The sequence below is a fragment of the Hevea brasiliensis genome, chromosome 15, assembly GCF_030052815.1.
Source record: "Hevea brasiliensis isolate MT/VB/25A 57/8 chromosome 15, ASM3005281v1, whole genome shotgun sequence".
NCBI classification, from domain to species: domain Eukaryota; kingdom Viridiplantae; phylum Streptophyta; class Magnoliopsida; order Malpighiales; family Euphorbiaceae; genus Hevea; species Hevea brasiliensis.
The window spans coordinates 48,113,360-48,134,001 of record NC_079507.1 but is presented as its reverse complement, the minus strand read 5'-3'; the positions used below and the strand labels follow the sequence as shown (position 1 = coordinate 48,134,001).

The 20,642-nt window shown below is 32.6% G+C and overlaps 1 long non-coding RNA gene across 2 annotated transcripts in view; it reads right to left on the bottom strand.

The window, feature by feature from the left end:
• Positions 1 to 7,952, bottom strand: part of LOC110641406 (uncharacterized) — a 53,479-nt gene extending 45,527 nt beyond the window's left edge. For both annotated transcript variants that reach the window (XR_009144334.1, XR_009144333.1), the window contains exons 1-3: positions 7,663 to 7,952; positions 7,321 to 7,457; positions 7,054 to 7,211 (exon numbers count right to left, since the gene is read on the bottom strand). This is a non-coding gene — a long non-coding RNA (uncharacterized LOC110641406). The remainder of the gene's footprint in view (positions 1 to 7,053; positions 7,212 to 7,320; positions 7,458 to 7,662) is intronic.
• Between the last annotated feature and the right edge of the window lie 12,690 nt (positions 7,953 to 20,642).

The window sequence follows — 20,642 nt, the reverse complement described above, 5'->3', positions numbered from 1 at the left end:
CTGGCAGCATGACCAAGCCAACTTTGAAGGACCAAAACTCAAATTTTACAAGTCCAATTGATATGCCACCAATTGGGGATGAAAATAGACATAAAATGGCACAATTTTCATTAAGGAACCATGCCCAAAAACTGACCAAAACTTAGTGAAACAATTGACCAAAATGAAATGAGAGCAGGCTGCCACTGCACCAAACTGACCAAATGAACAGTAACTGTTCATTTGGTCATAACGCGAGCTAAACAGGTCAAATTGACCTGAAATTTTTCCAGTAATTAGATAAGATATAGACTTAAAACTTTTATGAAGAACACAAACCCAAATTAGGCCATTAATCCATTCAAATTATTGAGCAAAGTTGAGTTACCAAACCTGCAACTCTGCAGAATTACCATTGAGCAGTAAAGTTCCAATGGCTATAACTCTTTCTGGAAAACTCCAATTTAGGCGATTCTTGAACCGATGGAAACCTAAGACATAGTAGAACATTTCATGTGAAGAAAGTTAGGCCAAATTATGAACTTAACTTGACCAAATTACTGAACAAAATTGGATCAAAAATCTGCAAGAACCCAGATACCAGTATGAACAGTGCATGTGAACAGTAAATTTATTTTGGCTATAACTTGAGCTACAAAACTCCGATTGAGGTGATCCAAAAATGAGAATACACTTAAGACAATAAGGAACATTTTCTATGAAGGAAGTTTTGTCAAATTCCAACAGTAGATTGACCAATGGAACAGTGCAACTTCGGAGCACCAAAACCGAAAATTGGCAATTTTGCCAAAATGACCTAAGCTTTGAGAAAATGCCCAAAACCAACAAGTTTGGTGACCAAAATATGGTATGTGGGTGAAGTTGGAGTTCCCATACCTATTAAGCCTTAGAAAGTCAATAATTTGACTTGAATAGTGCAGTGAATAGTAACCCGAAACACAAAATTTCGAGAACGTCGAATTTAACACGTTAGAGCTAGGTAAATGTGAAGCTAAGTTTATTTTGGATTTATTTTAAGTTCTAGTACTGAAACATTATAAAATTGCGTGTTTCAGTGGAAAAGAATACCGGGACAGAACCCGAGGAGTCGAGTCAAGGCCAACAGGCACTCGTTTGATGTTTGTGCACAACATCACTATGCTTTAAAAATTCATTGATTAAATGAATGAAATATGCATTTTACTGTTGCTTTGAATTGTTGAAAGTATTGTGACCTTATTTATGATGTTTTGATTTAAATTGTGAAAGTTACTGTGTATATTTGAAATGACAATGTTTAGCAAATTGTTAAGATAAGTTTTGAAACCACAGTATCATGACCATATATTTGAACACCTCACTAGCACGACTAGTGGGGGTAATTAGTTTCGAATTTTGATTCCTTCTCTGGACAAGTGTTGAGGTGTGCCAGTAGAAGAGGATGTGAATGGATATCCATATATTTGAGCTAGCTAGCCTTGTGATGTGATTTCTCTTTAGCCTCTGGCTATTGAGATTCTATTTGTTTCGAATGGCATGATCTAACTGTGGGTTTTATGAAATGTGTTTTGATACTTTGAAATGAACTTGGTTTGCATTAAAATCTCATAATTTATGTTTTGTGTTTAATGCTCATGTTTAGTCAAATTTTTGAATAAATGTGATTTATATTTTGCATAAAGATTATTTTAGTATGTTGTGCACCACTGAGTCCTAGTACTCAACGATAGCTTCTATTGTCATGAATACAGAGACTAGAGGAGCAGCAGATGAGTCTTGAGGATTGAGGATCGTTCTGCTTTGAAGCTATCGGGTATAATTTATACCCTGATCGTAAATATTTATTTTGATGTATGTAATGCACAGAAATGTATGGACATGTGAAGATGGGTTTTGAGCAGCTTTTACAAAATCTGTATAAAATTTGTAATAAACTTTAGATTGGATTTTCTTAATGTAAATTTTTGTATGATGTATACATAAATTGTTTATCTTTAAAGAAATATGAATGTATGAAATTGATTGACTGTACCTTGAGGACTATTGAATTTTGAACTTGAGAAATTTATTGAAATGATTGTGAAATTGATTGAGTTTGATTGTGAAACTGAAGTAGTGGTTGAGAAAAACTTTTAGAAGTGCTTTTACAGGTATTTGAAGAACTGTTTTCTCAAAACACAGAGGAAACTCTGTCAAAATTTTTATAAAATTTGGGAAAAATAAAATGGGCTAAAATTTCCAACTAGCTTTCAACTTAATTACATGTTTTAAATATTTATTAGAAATACTCACCACTTATCAAAAAGAAGAAAATTGTTTTAAAATCCCTTGTAGGGTACTTAATGAGTTATCGGTAGGTGAAGTTCGGTAGTTATTAGGTATTCTACGGGATCATGTTATGCCTTACAGAGGGGTAAGGTGTGACAACCACACATACTGCTCATGGCTCTCTAGACTTAAACCTTAAAGTTACCCATCAGCAATAATTTCATCCACTAAAACTTATTCACAACTAGCTCTTCCTCTAGCTTATAGTTCAAAAGGGTTGCGAGCCCTGGTGACTTACTCGACTTAATTCCCGTCACTACTCTGATCGTCCTTTCATACATAACATCAAGTATACGCTTACCGTTATTTTCTTTTTAAGAAGAATGTGTACAAACTGATGCCTATTAGGTTCTTAAATACTAGGTCATCACAACATTATTTCCCTTGCTTATGTAGACTTCTAGAGCTAAAGGTACAATCTAAACTTGAAGAGAATGAGAAATCTCTTGCTACTGACATCAACACACCATTCATGTCTCTTGGTCTTCTCCCTGCAATTTCATCATCTCTATATAAGATATCAACTACAACAATCCTTCTATTGTACTACCGTTTTGCCTAATATATCATCTTAAGATTTTCTATCTCCACTTGTACTCCATTTCTACTTTTTTATGCCTACCTTAACTCTTTTGTATCCCTATATTTTACTATATTCAAGAAGATACCTCTCACTAATAAACTATTCCAAAAGGGATTCCACTCATGCTTACTGTCATAACTCTTATCCTTGTACTTCTCAGTGACTTGTGACTATCACTCATACATATTTCTTTCTGCTCTATCTCTTCTGTCATTCTATCACTCATTTTTATTCATGTTTCCTTATAAAGTGACCCTATTGGTCATACTAAAAATGCTTACCTAATCCTTGAACGCAGACCCATAATTGTTATCTCACCAACTCTACTCAGGTCCTGAGCCTATGTGCCATTTTCCACCATCCTTTTTGTTCGTCATGCCTATTTGAACCATTAGGTTTACTTTTATTTAACTTACTACTTATTAATTCACTCCTTTCCCTGATAGGACAGTTCAAGACACCATTGCATATCCTATAACTTTTACTTACTCTGGTTGCATTCCTCAACTAACTTTCCTCATACTGTTAGAAGTCTAAATGGACTTATCCCATTGTTACCTACTCCATCTCAGAAATAGGAATAGACAGAGTTTGATCCATATCTTGCAACTCTGAACCCTATGTTTTGGCTCTTGACACTGCCCAAACCATGACCTGCTTTAAGTCCTACACTTTTGGATTCTATATCTTGACAGCTATCCTTACTCATGTACCCTCGTTCTAGGTTTTCTAATATTGCTTTCAGTTCATCCTATTTACCTTGCTCAAGATGGCACTTTATATACCTTATATCACATTTTGATCTTTCTGACCTTATCCTATTTTTGGCTATTCGGTTTGCTCTTTAATTCATCTCTTTTATCTTTCCTAAAGTAGAACTTGACTATTTTATTCTTTAGTGCTACTCTCTTTCTTGATCTGACTATCATGTCAGGAACTTATATTCCTTCACTGTCTCTATCAAGTTATCAACACCTTGATATTACTTAAAATTGGTGCTCTAACCACTCTGGCTGGTACTTTCACTGTCATTCGAATTTCTCTCCAGTTGCATCTAAAACCAACTATCCAAATTTTTATTTCCATATTTCCTTTTATCTACTAATATTTTATGACTTATTTTCGCTAACTTATAGTCATTGTCCGTTCCTCTATTTAACTCTAAACTACCCCTCTAATACCTCAAGGAGGGAACTTACAGGATCCTTTTTTTTTTTCCCTTATTACTCCAAAGCTCTACATCCATCATGATCTGATCTCTTATGATCCTTACAATGAAAATTATACTCTCCCTAAGGGGATACCTGAGCCACTATTTCCTATCACACTACAGTCCCATTTAGGACATCATTCCATAGATCGTTATATTAGTGGTACTCTTCTATCTCTCCTTAGAAAACATTACCATACTCTACAGTATAAGTGACTACAAGAGAGGTACTACCTCAACCCCATTACCACAACTATATAAAGTTGTCTGCTCTCTTTTTATATTGTTAACCTTCCTGGAATGCCATTTCGTAGGCTACGAATATTATTCATAACCTCCAATCTCCTTTAGGGAGTAGAGTCGTACTTATGCTCCAATGTCACATGAAGGAGGTGCTATCTTCATTAAACTCTAGGCAATACGTCCACTGTAATGCCAACACTGCTAACGATCTCATACCAGATGATCCCACCAAGTAGGTGTCACCATTGCACTGCAATCATACTAAAAACCTCTAGTCTTGTGCCACTTATGCTTTAACTCTGCACTCAAAGTAGGATAACAGAGTCACTGACTCTAGTTATCACCCAACTGTGACCTTTGGTGTTCAATCTCTAAGGTCTTAAACCCTAACTAGGAGTTTTCCTAACTTCTCTATAGAACTAAAACTCTGTCTTGACATAACTGTACCAAAACAAAGGTTGTTTACAAACACCCTAATCATGGTGCACTACGAGGAAGCACGTAGCTCTACACAATAATCTCATGTCATTACTGTAATCTGCAGTTTACAGAGAAGACATCGATAACATTGTATAGTTGCTACGATACGTCCTAACATACTAGATCTCTTGATCTCTTATCTCTCTTGAATCCACTGATAGCATGAACTTACTATAACTAGGCTATCCACCGATGACTGCCAGCAGTGGTACCCTCACTCTCACTTAAGGTAGCTATATTGCTAAAAATCACCTTTATGTCCTTGCGCCTTACACCAAATAGGCATGCCACTTAAACCCAACACCAAATAGGCATGCCACTTAAACCCATACTGATAGAAACATAGCATTTCTTAGAGTACGTATCCTCATGGCAAACCTCAACATGTCTGTTAACTTTATTTTACATCTCTACATACTTCACGAAAACTAAGACACTAACTGAAACACTCCTATATTACCCGAGATATAATGCAAAAGTTAGAAACAAGGAGTTACAGAAGAAAAGGAAATAGGATTCTATACTCCGTATGTGAACGCTTAACTAGACTCTTCTTAAGCCGTAGACATGTATTTTCCATGAATATGGAGTCTAAGCTTTGATACCATAATTGTCACGACCTAACCTATGGGCCGGACCTGCACTAGGACCTGGGTTAACCTAAAGCCCCCGAGGCCCGTAGTAAGCCTAACTCTTCCTTAACCCAATCCTAAGGCCCATATTGAGCCCAATTTCAAGAAATTAACCAGACAGAGTCCGACTATAACATGGACCACCTAACGGGGAGTTTTTTACTCACCCGACGTGTAAGCACAATATATATAATAATTTGGGGAGCTCAGCTCACCTTCCACATGCTCATAACAATACTAATTCAAATGGGAGCTCAGCTCCCTCATTCAACCCAATGATTATCCATGCATACTCATATATCATGCTTACAATTCTAGTTAATTCATACATAACAGATCCAAATAAATACATCACTAATAATAATAATAATAATACATGCGGAGTTCTAGAACAGAATAAAAGAACAATATACAATTAAATGTTGATAGTAGACCTGCGAAGAATAGAGCAGGTTAAACTCAATAGAGGACCTCCTGTATCCTGGAAAAATAGGTGAACAGGAGTGAGTGTTCGACTCAGAGAGTAAAATATCGATTTTAAGTATAATTTCTATAGCTATCTAAAGCTAATGCATCCTAAAGAGTGGAATACAACACCTTTATAATTTTCATATAAATCACATCGTAAATAATAAAAAAGTAATTTAGAGCACTCACACACCCATATAATATTCAAACAGTACATATATGGGAGATGATCCCTTATACAGCTCTCTTAATCCAACCTCTGCCAGCGAGTATATCTCAAGCCAGACTTTCTCTTAATAGATCAAATGCAAGAGCCAGTGAGATCATCTCGAGCCGTGCTTACCCCGACTTATCCATAAAAGGATCGGGTCCCAGCGAGTCAAGCTCCAGCTACGTCTACCCATCCTATCTATATCCAATATCACACACCACACGCACGCCAACACACGCACACTGCTCCAAATTACCATAAAATAATATTCATAACATTTCATCAAATAAATATGCAATATGAAACATGCCTAGTATTTAAATACATATATATATATATAAGATTGATGCATGAGCATACCTGAACATATAATAATATTGAAATTATAATTAAAATCAATGTTTTACTCACTAACATAAACCGAGGTCACTGTGGTGGTTGAGTGGAGGAAGAAGACTGTCCCGGCTTACATGACAATTATATTACAATTATTTAATATAATTGACTCAATACAAGTTTAAAAAGAACCAAAGATATCATAAGTTATGCCGAAAATCCAGCAGAATTTTCCCTATACCTAGGACCTATCCAACCTGCAAAAGGGCTTAAAAATACACTTCTATATCCACAAGTCATACAACCATATCTCAATCATATCACATGGCCCCTCCTAAACCTATCCAAACAGTCAACAACTGCAATTTTGAAAAATTATAATTTAGTCCATACAATTAACCATTTTTGTAAAAACTACCCAAATGAGCTCTAAAAATTCTAAAATTTTGCCTCGCGGTCCTTAGCAATATTACTAAGCTAATACAAAAGGAATTATATTTTTCTAACTATCCACGAATATTTTATGGAATTTTATTCTAAACCCAGCACTATAAAATTAAAGAAACTCAGAGTTCGAGTTTACCTATGTCAATTCTGATGCTTGGAACGTGTCCAAGGCGTCTGAAAATGGTGGAGTAGCCTATAACTTTGACCTGATTTTGAAGTGATCTCGGCAGCTTATCTGTTCAATCCGAAATTGTAGATCCAGGCGACGGTCGAATTATCACAAAACAAAAGTACCTACGTAAAGCCCACATTACCAGGGGTTAGACAAAAATATTTATATTTACGTATAAAATAATTATTTAAAAATTAGGGGTATTACATTTTTCAACTTTCTATTACTTACATTTTCCTCACCCATCCAAATAGACCCTAAATGAGCATTCTTTCCATCATTGATTTACCTCTAACTCAATTACCACCATTAAGGAGCTATTGCCTCTTGATTTCTCTCTTATTACATGTCTACTCGAGGGTGACCACCTAGAAGAGTTAAGATAAAGAAAAGTGGTTTTATTTAAATTAGAATAGAACATTGACACAATACCAAACCTCCATCTTCAAAATCAAACTCTCAAACTACGCATGTACTCTTGTTCCATGAGAGAGGCAAAAGTACAATCTTGGCATGAAAGAGTGGAATTTGATGAATTTGGAGGACAAAAAGAGAGAGCAAATGAACCCATACCTACTGATGAAAAGATGGATTTCCCTAGTAGACTCCCGGTGATGCTTCCCTCGTGTTCTTCAATTTTTTTATCATCTCAGCTGTCCTCGCAGTCTCTCCACCTCAAATGATAACGCAGATCTTGCTAAGACAAGGGGATGGGATCTACATATCACGGAGAAAATTCACCCGATATCTCATTGTATCCATGAGAGATATCATATATGGAGTATGGATAGGGATGGAAAAGGAAGACCAATAAAAGGGAGGCATAAAACGTTGTCATTTTAAAGGATGATCATGGGCAAGACAGTAAAACAGACGCAAGAAAGAACGTGGGAAAGATTGCAAAAGATCCTGAATGTAAAAGATAACGACAGACATTGCATGAAAAAGCTTATAACATGTGGTAAAGGGCATAATTGCAATTGAAGTCCTCTCAAAATCAATTTCACAATCATTGTTGATAAGGGATTTGCTTTTAATTTATTTATATTAATATTAAATACATATTTTTGATTCATTAACTTAATATAATTGTGAGAGAATAAGCAAAATTTATCTAAACTATTTTGCCAAATACGAATAAAGGATTGTATCCTCCTGTTTTATAGTTTAACTTTCCCTTCCTTTGAAAGGTCTGAAACCCAAATTCCTTAGTTGATTTTCCCTTTTTTTTTTATTTTACTTAATTGAAATTTCGTGTTGAATTCATATAATGGAAATATGGAATTAATTTTCAAATGGGATCACAACTATCAGCTAAAAAAAAATACAATTTGGATATGATTAATAGAGGCCACGTGTGACATTGCTTATGCCTACTTAACAATAACAAATGCTTATTCACCACGTTTATGTTTCCGCAATCCTTGTCTTACCTTCGAGCTCTTTCTTTATTCACATAAATTAATGTCATGGCAAGCGCAAGTCACCCTTCCAACCTTAGAGAAGGCCAAAAAAATTTGACTCAAAAACCTCAACCTCACACGGACATTTGTCCGTCCAGCTAGCCCCTCAAACGTCTTGCCACTTGTTCCTCAACATCCTCCTTTTGGATGCCACTTCCTCTAAAATCAAAATCAAAAGTTTCCACCTCTGCCACCCCAGTCATATCCTATTTAATTAAATAAAAATTATCAACACCCAATTGGAAGCCATCTATTTAATTTTTGTTCATCTTTAAATATATATATATATATATATATATATATATATATATATATATATATATATATATATAATCTTAAATTCAAATATTTTCATCTATTAATTATAAAATTTATTATTAAAAAAATTCTATTCAATAAAAAAATCATTTTTTTTGCTAATTAGAAATTATATTAAGCATTTTAATTTTAAATCATATATCCTAATTTTTAAGATTGAATCTCAAAATTAATTTGAACGATTTTAAATTTTATCTATTTAAAGTAGTGATTGATAAAATAAAAAAGTAAAAAATAATTTATAGTCTATGCATTTTATTGTGATTAATAAAAGATTTAAAACTCAATTACACTTTATATTTATTGGAGAAGTTTAATTTAGTCAATTTTTAACTTTTTATCTAATTTAACTTAAAAATTTTAATTTAAACTTAATTTAGCTCAAAAATTAAAAAAAATTAAAAAATTAAACTTCTTCATTTTTAATTAGGTTTAAATCAGAAATTTATTTTCAAAATTAAGAAATTTAACTTTTTAAATTTAGATTTAAATTAAAAAATTTAACCCATAATTTTAATTTTGAGTTAAATTGAGTTAAAATTAAAAATTTTAAATTAATTTAGAAAAAAAAATTAAAAATAGACTAAATTTAACTTTTACAATAAATATAAATATAAGAATTAAATTAAATATTTTGCCATTAATAAAATGAATCTAAAATTGTTAGGGTTGATACAATTTCTCTTAATATTAAAGGTTGACATATGTAGTTTAAAATCAAAATGCAATAGTCAATTAACTAAAACATTTGATTTTTTTTATCCAATTAACTTTTAAAAAAATTATTTCTTATTTATATAAAATCCATTAATTATTATCCATTAAATTTTCTTTAAATAAAAAAATTGAAATAGAAACATATCCAATATTTGCACTCCACCTCACACATCCTCCTGTTAGGCTAATAATTCATCAATCAATCTCAAGTAAACAAAAATCTTTCCCACCCTAATCTCTTTTAAGATCCCAGATGATGTGGCGCTCCAGCATGACCCAAAATCATGATGCTAACTAAACGGCGACGGTTTTCTGCCTTAAGACTAATCTCCAAGCCTTGAGTTTTGTATTCACCACACGTCCTTTCATTGAACACGTGATGCCCTTCTTTTACTCAATCTTCTTCCACGCGTCATCTATCCACGGTTCCTTTTCACCACGTATCCAGGGGCTAAAGGAAAATAAAACGCACCGTTTTTGTCCTCACCATATATAAATGCGCCCCTCAAACAAGAATCACCTGTTCGACGCAAGCTCCATTTCTATTTTCTTTTCCAAGATTTTGTATAAACATGACTGTCAAGTCGATCCAAGAGACTCAAGATCGAGTCTCTGATCTTGGAATACAGCAGAAATCCAAGGATTTCTCGTTGCCTGAGATAGCCTCTGAATCTGGTGATCACTACGGGAAGATAGTGAGAGTGAAGGAGTGTACCGAGGCCGAGATGGATAGGGAGGGCAGAAGGTCATCGGAGGAGACCGAGGAATTGCCAAAATTTGTTGTGCATAGCCAGGTGTTAAGGATTAGAAAGGAGGAATTACATCTCGGTGAAGATATCGGCGAGGGATTAAACGCCAAAGATAAGGTTATCAATGCAAGTTTTGGTCAGAATACGCAACTTCGACGCATGGCTTCGGTTGTGGATTTGGTGTTCTTTTCAAGGCCGATCTTGCCTTGCTCGCCTCTCAGTAGGAAAACCACCGTACGAGCCGTGCCGTGACATCAAAGGTTCGTTTTCTTTCCATATTTTTCATGCTTGTTTAATTTCTTTTATAATAATTATCTTTTTTTTTCTTCTTTCATTTTGTTTTAATTTTCTGTTTGTATGCTGAGAAAATATGGTGAGAGCTACTGGGTGAAGTGTGATTGTTTTGTTGGTTGTTTCTGCAGGAGAGGAGAGCAGCAGATGATGAAAAGATAGGAACTGGATATGGATGCTTTGTTACAGTGTCGGTTAGGCTAAATTTAAGGTTTAAGGGTTTTCTTCTTTCTTAGAAGCTAGGGTTAGAATTAGGATGAATCAGTGAGAGAATTATGCCTTTAACCATGCACCCTTCTCTTGTGTACAGTTAAAAAAAAAAGAAAAAAAAAGAAAGACGCATATAGTACTTAAGCTCTTGTGAAGAAATCTCGAAGTTATTTATTTATTTATTTATTTTCTCATTCGTTATATTTAATTAGATTATAATTTTATCTTTTATATTTTATCCGTGTTGTGTGAATTATTTATTATATAAATTATATGTGTTTTTATATTTTTATAATTATATTATAAAATTTTATTAATATAAAATTTTTAATTAATTATAATTTTATTTTAAGTATAATAAATAAAAAAATCGATCGATATTATCAGAGAAAAAAACAGAATTAATATTTAATATATACTTTCATTTAAATTTTAAAAATTAAAAAGATAAATTAACTTAAGTAAATTTTAAATAATCATTAACTCAATATCTTTATTTTCATATCAATTAATTAATATTATTTTTTACGTGGTATATTAATTAATCAATGTCCTTTTTTAAGTAGCATTTTTTTAAATTACTTAAGTAAGTGGAATTCATTTGTAAATTTATTTATACACTTTAGTTTCAATATAATTTTTTGTAAAGTGTGAATAAATAAATAAGTTAATTAATATTATCAAATTAAAAAAGCATAATTAATATTTAATATCCTATTTTAATCTAAATTTTAAAAATTAAAAAAATAAACTGATTCAAGTAAATTTTAAATAATCATTAGCACTGTATTCTTATTGAATAAATAAATAAGTTAATTAATATTATCAAATTAAAAAAGAATAATTAATATTTAATATCCTATTTTAATCTAAATTTTAAAAATTAAAAACACAAACTAATTCAAGTAGATTTTAAATAATCATTAACACTGTATCCTTATTTGCATATCAATTAATTAATATTATTTGTCACGTAAAATACTAATTGATCAATATCTTTTGTCAAGTGATATTCTTTGTCAGTTGGCTTGTACAAATCAGAAAAAGATAATGACAATTTATAGATAAATGAAATATTTTTAAGTTGATTATTTAAATAGATGGTATCATTTGTAAATTTATCGTATGTTTTAGCTTTAATATCATACTCGATATAAAATCTCATGATTTAATTTTTTTATATAATTTTTTTATTAATTTTATATATTATATAATATTATCATAGTATTATAAATATTCTATTTAATTTTTTAAATTAAAACATTATCTGCAATTTCATTTTAATTAATTATATAAATAATAATATTTATCATTTTAAAATTATTTTTTTATTCGATTATATTTTTATAAAAGTTATGTATTATTTATTAACATATAATATTAACTTGATTATAAGCTAAAATGTAATATAATTAAAATATATATATAATAATAGGTTTTAAAAATATAAATAGGTAAAAATGTTTAAAATTAAAAAAAATATATAATAATATAAATTATGTCACGACCCAACTTATGGACTGGATCGACACTAGGACCTGGGCCAGCCTAAAGCCCCCGAGGCTCGTAGTAAGCCTAACTATTCCTCAACCCAACTCTAGGGCCCAATTTCAAGAATTCAACCGGACAGAATTCGATCATAAAATGAACCTTTTAATGGAGAGTTTTTTACTTATCCGACCTGTAAACACAATATATAATCAATTGGGGGGCTCGGCTCATCCTCCACATACTCATAATAACATAAAGTCAAATGGGAGCTGAGCTCCCTCATCCAGTCCAACGTACATGCATATAATAAGTTTACAAGTCAAACATGGCAAATTATATTACAGACCCAAATCAAATAAATATTTCTAACACATGCGGAAATTCTAGGAGTTAACAGAATTATACAAATATTAATAAACGACCTGCGAAGAAGAAAAGCAGGTTAACCACAACAATAATCCTCCTATAGCCTAGAAAATTAATGAACAGGAGTGAGCGTTCGACTCATAGAGTAAAATATCAATTTTAACCATAATCTCTATAACTATCTAAAGCTAATGCACCCTGTAGAGTGAAATGCAACATCGTCATAAATTTCATACAAATCACATCAAAAAGGCAATTTGGAGCACTCACACACCCGATAATGTCAAACAATACATATATGGGAGCTGATCCCCTATACAGCCCTCTTAATTCAACCTCTGCCAGCGAAAGATCTTAAGTCGGACTTTCGCTTAATAAATCAAATACGGGGTCCCAGCGAAGAACTCAAGCCATGTCTACCCTGAAGGACCCGGTCCCAATGAAGATCTCAAGCCGTGTCTACCGGTCTTGTCCATATCCAAGACTATACCACACACACGCCAACGCACGCACACTGCTCCAAATTACCACAACAACGTCCATGGCACTTCAATATTTATAAATGCAATGCAAAACGTTCCTATTGTTTAACTACATAGATACATACATATAAGTGATGCATGGACATGCTTAAACATATAATAATATCGAAATTATAATTAAAATTAATATTTTACTCACAGACTCAACTGAAGTCACTGTGGTGACTGGGCGGAGGAGGAAGGCTATTCCGGCTCACTTGATAATTTTTATTACAGTTATTTAGTACATTTGACTCAATACAAGCTAAGAAAAATATCAAAGATGTCCTAAGTCGTGCCAAAAATCCGGCAGAGTCTCCCCTATACCTAGAATCTACCCAACCTGTAAAAGGGCTTAAAACACACTTTTATATCCACAAACTATACACTCACAACTCAATCACATCACACAGCCTCTCTCGGGCCCATCCAAACAGTCATCAATCACAATATGTAAAACTACAGTTTAGTCCTTATAATTGATCATTTTTACAAAAACTACCCTAATAAGCTCTAAAAATTCTAAAACTTTGCCCCGCAGTCCTTAGTATCATTACTAAGCTAATGCAAAAGCAATTATAATTTTCTGGGCTACCACAAATATTTTATGAATTTTTAATCCAGTTCAAGCACTAGACATTTAAAAAAATATAAGGTTCGGGTTTATCTATGCCGATTCTGACCTAGGAAGCGCGCTCGGCACGTCTGGCAATGATGGGGTAGCCAATATCTCGACCTAATTCTGAGACTTTTTCGGTAGCCTGTCTGTCTGGCCGGAAATTCACAGACCCGAGCAACTATCGAATTTCTACGAATTGAAGGTACTGACAAGAAGCCCACAACACGGGGGTTAATAAAAAATTTTTACGAAATTTTCTAAGCTCATTTGGTACTCGGAAAAATAATACAAAGATTCGTGAGACTCACCGAAAAACGGTGTCGAAAAATTTTGAAATTTATATTGCCATGAAGCTCTTGACGAGTAGAGCACTCTGGTACTCTCTGTTTTCTCGTGGGATTCATGGTTTGCGAGAAATCTAGCCTAAAATTTGAAATAGGCTAAAACTTCCCGGACAAAAATTGGGCAAACCGCTCAATAGATTTTGGTGGTCTTGGTGTCTATGGAAAGCTCTCGAGGTGTAGATGAGTTTAGACACAAGACCCGGCCCAATCGGTGGCCGGATTGGCCGAATTTTAGTCGGGAAGCTGAAATGGCGCGTTTGGGTTGGGTTATTGTTGATAGATTGACCAAGTCTGCACACTTTTTGCCAGTGAGGATGGATTACAGCCTGGAAAGATTGGTCAAACTGTACATTGATGATGTGGTGAGGTTACATGGAGTGCCAGTGTCTATTGTGCAGGACAAAGACCCAAGGTTCACTTCTTGATTCTGGGGTAGTCTCCAAAAAGCCCTAAGAACTAGATTGAACCTCAGTATAGCATTCCATCCACAAACAGACGGCCAATTTGAAAGGATCATTCAAATTTTGGAGGATATGCTTTGGGCCTGTGTGATTGAGTTTGAAGGGAGTTGGGACACACACTTGCTTTTAATTGAATTTGCCTACAACAACAGTTATCAGTCAAGCATCGGGATGCTTCCATACGAAGCACTTTATGGCAGAAAGTGTAGAACTCCCTTGTGTTGGGATGAAGTGGGCGAGAGGAAGTTGATTGGCCCAGAATTAGTGCAGCAGACGAAAGAAAAGGTTAAGCTCATTAGAGACAGACTCCAAGTTGCAACGGATAGACAGAAGTCCTACATTGACCTAAAGAGATGAGATATTTGGTACAGTGTGGGTGACAAGGTGTTCTTGAAAGTTTCCCCATGGAAGAAGATCATGAGGTTTGGTAGAAAGGGGAAACTAAGTCCTCGCTTCATTGGGCCATATAAGGTTCTAGAAAGAGTGGGTCCATTGGCATATAGACTTGCACTGCCTCCGGAGTTGGAAAAGATTCACAATGTCTTCCATGTCTCCATGTTGAGGAGGTACAGATCAGACCCCTCTCACATTTTGCCATTAGAGGAGATTGAAGTGAATCCAGATCTGACATATGATGAAAAGCCCATAAAGATCTTAGCATATGAGGTAAAACAGCTGAGGAACAAACATATACCTCTAGTCAAAGTGTTGTGGAACCATCATTCAGGCCAGGAGGCTACATGGGAGCGTGAGGAGGACATGAGGAGACAACACCCACAACTATTCAGAGACTGAGACCAGGTAAATTTCAAGAGCGACATTTATTTTTAAGGAGGAGAGAATTGTAACACCCCGAATCTCCGAGTTATGAATAGTACCATTTTTTGGTCCGTGACTAGTACTATTCAAAGACACCTTGAGGACCAAAAATAAATAAAAAATTAATTGAGATAGACACAATAAAAATTCAAGTGAACCAAAGACCTAAGGATTTAACGGGTATCAAAAAAAAAAAAGGATTATGACCCGATGAGGGGCATTTTGGTCAATTCACTTCAAGAGTTGACTTTTGATCAAAATGTAAATTAAATTAAATAAAAATAAAATATTGAATTATGAAGAAATATTGAGAGAAAAATTAGAGTAAAAGTGAAAAGAAAATAAAAGAGGCAAAAATCTAGAATTTAAATTCCATTTTTTGACCTAATTAAAATTTAAGGGAACAATGGGCTTTGGACAACTCATTAAATGAATTAAAAAGGAATAAATAAGTATAAAAGAAGACAAAACCCTCCCTTTCTTTCCCATTTAGTTACCACCTACTATCTTTCCTTCTCTCTTTCTTTCTTTCTTCTTCTTCCTTCTTTCTCCATTGACACCCATTCTCAAAACTCAATTCCCTGCTTTTCGTCTATGGGTTTTGCATCTAATTGGTAGAGAGTATCAAATTAATATTTGATTTAGAGATTAAAAGCAAGGGGAAATAAGAAATTAGAAGAAAATTGAAGATTTGGAGAGTTGGAAGGAAGTCATCAGGAGGTAAGTTCTTTAATGCTCATTTTATTATACAAACCTTAAATTAAGTTAGATTATGATGAAATTTCATAAGAAAATGAAAGGAAACATGCATGGAACCTAAACTAGGGTTTTGGCCAAATTGGATAAAAATTAGGGTTTGATATATTTCAATGAAAATGATGATGAAATCAAGTTTAGTTGAAGTAGTATGCATGATTAGAGCAAAGAAATTGCATGAAATGTGTATAAATTTAATTATGGGAGATTAGGGTTCATGGGAAAATTGGGTTTTGGTGCTAGAGAGTGAAATTGGTGTGTGTAGTGTTAAATTATGATCATTTGAGGTTTATTTAGTTTGAATTGACATTGGGTTGATGAATAGAAGTAATGAAATGGTAGGATTAGGGAAAATTACAAACTTTGGTGTTTGAAAATTATGGGGTTTGTGCTAGGAAGTGCCATTGATGTGTCAATGCTAAATTATAGTCATTTTGGGTGAATTAAATGTGAATTGAGGTTGGTTAGAGGGAATAATTGAAGAAATGAAAATTTTAAACCTAGGGCAGAATTTACACACTGAGTTCAGTGTGTTTGACAGCCCATAAATTGAGCTACACAACTCCAATTGGTGTGAAACTAATTGGAAATGAAACTTAAGACATAGGGCTATAATTTTCATGAAGAGACCCACCCCAGAAACTGCCCAGAAATTGCCTAAACCTTGGCTTGAACTTAGAGACACAATGCTGGAACCTGCAGAATTTAACCATATGAATAGTAAACTTTGCATGGCCATAACTCTCTCTAGAAAACTCCGATTTAGGTGATTCTTGAACCAATGGAAACCTAAGACATAGTAGAATATTTCATATGAAGAACTTGAGGCCAAATTATGGACTTAATCCAATCAAATCAAATTGTTGAGCAAAGTTAAATCACCGAATCTGCAGAATCGCAGATTTACCATATGAACAATAAACTTTGCATAGCCATAACTCTCTCTAGCAAACTCTGATTTAGGTGATTCTTGAACCGATGGAAACCTAAGACATAGTAGAACATTTCGTATGAAGAACATTACACCAAATTATGGACTTAACTTAATCAAATTACTTAACAAAGTTGAATTGATAAATCTGCCAGAACTGAATCTGCAGCATGAACAGTGACGTGAACAGTAATCTTGTTTTGGGCATAACTTGAGCTACACAGCTCCGAATTAGGTGATTCAAAAAGGAAAATAAAGTTAAGACCTAGATGAACAATTTTCATGAGGAATACCTCATCAAATTATGATCGAAACTAGGTATAAATTGGATTCAAAGATTGGGGCACCAAGCTATCCAAAACCAAAATTTTCTAAAATTTACAAAGCTAACTTGGGATGCATTAGACATGCATGTAATGAGTTTTTGGCAACAATTGAGAATGGTATTGAGGTATTCTATTTGTGTATTTTTAGTAGAAAAAGAAGTTAGAACGGACAAGGAATAGTGAGTAAAGAGAAAGGAGAGCATTGAAGGTTTGTGCACAACTAACCTTTTTCTTTGTTTTAGCTTCGTAAATTGATTTGAATGAGTTTATTTGAAATGAGTTTATTTTGGATGAGGTATGTTTTTCTCTTGTATTTGAGGAATTTGTGTGTTGCCACCCCTGTTATGGGTTTTATGATGATTTGAATATGTTATTATTTTGCAAACATGATTATTGATTTAGAAACTCTTGAAAATTGTTTTGAAACCACAGTTAGCATGACAATCCCTTTCGGAATGCCCCAGTAGTAACGGCTACTTGGGGTTGGTAATTGATATTGATTATGTCTCCCATTAATAACGGTTAGTGGTGTAAGACTACATGAGTACTCATTAGCTAGCTAGCCCTTCCCTCATTAATAACGGTTAGTGAGGTTGAGATTGCTTTGTCGTGATGTACAACACGGCACTGATCGTGAAATTTTGTGTCATGGCCTAAACTGTGTGTTGATGTTGGCAATACTAATGCTTTGTGAATTGTGATTTATGAAGTGTGATTTCTCATTTGAAATGTTATTTCAATAAATGGCCTTTATGGACTTAGAACTATTGTGAAGTTTTCATGCTTAAGAAAAATGTGATTCATTATGCTTTGACAAATTGTATTTTACCTTAAGTTTTAAAGTTATTAGTTGTACACCACTGAGTGATATACTCAGCAATAGCTTCTTTATGCTGTTGCAGCTAAGAGAAAGGAGAAGGCTGCCGAGTGAGAGACTTGAAAGCAGCATTTTGGTATTGTTTGTAGGTATTTACGTTAGGTATACCCTTATGATTCCTTTGGATGTATTTTGTACCTATATGTATGGATGTACGGACATTGAGCAGTTTGTATTTAAAAGCATTGCATTGCTATCACATTTTGAGTTTGTAACTATTTTGTATTTTACTTTGAGACTTATGAAAATGTAACTTTTACAATATTTAGTCTATCATTATTTCTAATGAATGTTTACATGTAATTTTAACTATTTTCATGCAGTTTTCCGCAAAAGAATTAATAAGATAAAAAGCTATGATTTATTTTAAAATCCTTTGTAGCATAACTAATGGGTTATCGGTAGGTGGAGTTCGGTAATTCCTTAGGTATGCTACGGGAACATTTCATGCCTTACCAGAGATAAGGTGTGACAAAACCGCTCGATGGATTTTGGTGTTCTTGGCGTCTATAGAAAGCTCTCGAGATGTAGATGAGTTTAGACACAAGACCCCGCCCAATCGGTGGCCGGATCGGCCGGATTTTGGCCGGGAAGCCAAAATGGCGCACTGCGTGTCGCGTCTCTTCGCGCGTCATTTTCGGCCGCCTAGAAGGCCGATCGGCGGTGGGGGAAGGCTGGGGCGGCGCGCCGGTGAGGTGGGGAGGGCTGGGTGGCGGTGGCGTGGCATGGGAAGAAGGGAGGAGAGAGAAAACGGGAGAGAGAGGGAGAGAAACGGGACACGCGCGGGGAAAAAAGAAAAGGAAGAAAGAGGTCGGTCCTATTTGACCGGTCTGGTTCGATTCGGTCAGTCCGATTCAAGATACAAAATTTTAAATTTTTACTCTGCCTTAGGACCGAAACAATGCCCAAAAATTCTGAAAAAATTCTAGATAACTCAGAAAAATTTGTAGAGTCCAAATATATTTTTAGTTTTGCCACATGGTCTTTAAATTAATTTTTAAAAATCATCAAAGTTTTATATTTTCGGAAAATCGAACCCTATTTCTAAAACCCAAAAAATCTCAAATAATTTTCCAAAATTTAAATAAAATAAAATATTAATATTTACCTACAAAATAATAAATTTAAAAATTAGGGGTGTTACAAATTAGCTCATTGAATTTAATTTAATTCTATTATTTTAATTTTTTTTAAATTTATTTACATATATATTATTTTAATTTATAAAAATTAAAATAGTATTATCTTGTGTAATGAAATTATATATCTAGACTAATGTAAAAGAAAATAATTTACAAAATTAAAAATACAATTTGTAATGAATTTTTGTTAATTTATTGTATTATCATTATAAAATTTTCACTTTTATTATATTGATATCTTAAAATTTTATATTATCTTATTGTTTAAAACTAAAAATTTTAAAACCTATTTAATATATTAATTATTAATATAATTAATAAGTATTTTTTATTTTTTTAAATTATAAATTATATTATATATGCTATAAATATATTATTGATTAAAATATAAATATAAATTAATAACGTATGCTCCAATTAAAATTGAATATATATATATATATATATATATATATATATATATATATATATATATATATATATTGTTTAGGTTTCTTATTCTAAATTAAAAATCATAAAATAATTTTTAAAAAATAAAATTTATGAATGAAAAAAAATTATATTATTAATATTTGTATGAATTTTTTTATTAGTTGAAAAAGTTTATCATTATTCATTCTTGTATATATATTATAGTACATGTAATATATTATTATAAATACATTTAATTATATTAAAATTATATTATGTTTCTAAAAAATCATAAAAAATATTTCGATTTCAATTTTAATTATTTATTTATGTTTAATAATTTTTTTGTTAGTATTGATTTTTAGTTGGAATTACATAAAATTCCTTTTAAGTTGTTCATTTAACAAATTTTGAAATTAATAATAATCATTGGATGATTTATATTATTTTTATCTTTATTTTAATAAATTATACTCATTAAAATATATAATTTTAATTAATATTCATAATTTTATAAATATTAATATATTGTTTCATTGAAATAAAAAAAAATTAAATAGAAATTAACTTAAAAAATAATATGCAACTAATAAAATATTTTTAAATATAATAATAATAACTAATTGTAAATATAAATATAAAAAATTAAATACTAATGAATATTTTACTTAATATTGTAATGCCATCAAATTATATTTTTATTTATTAATTTATTATTTTAATTAATTACTTATTATGAAA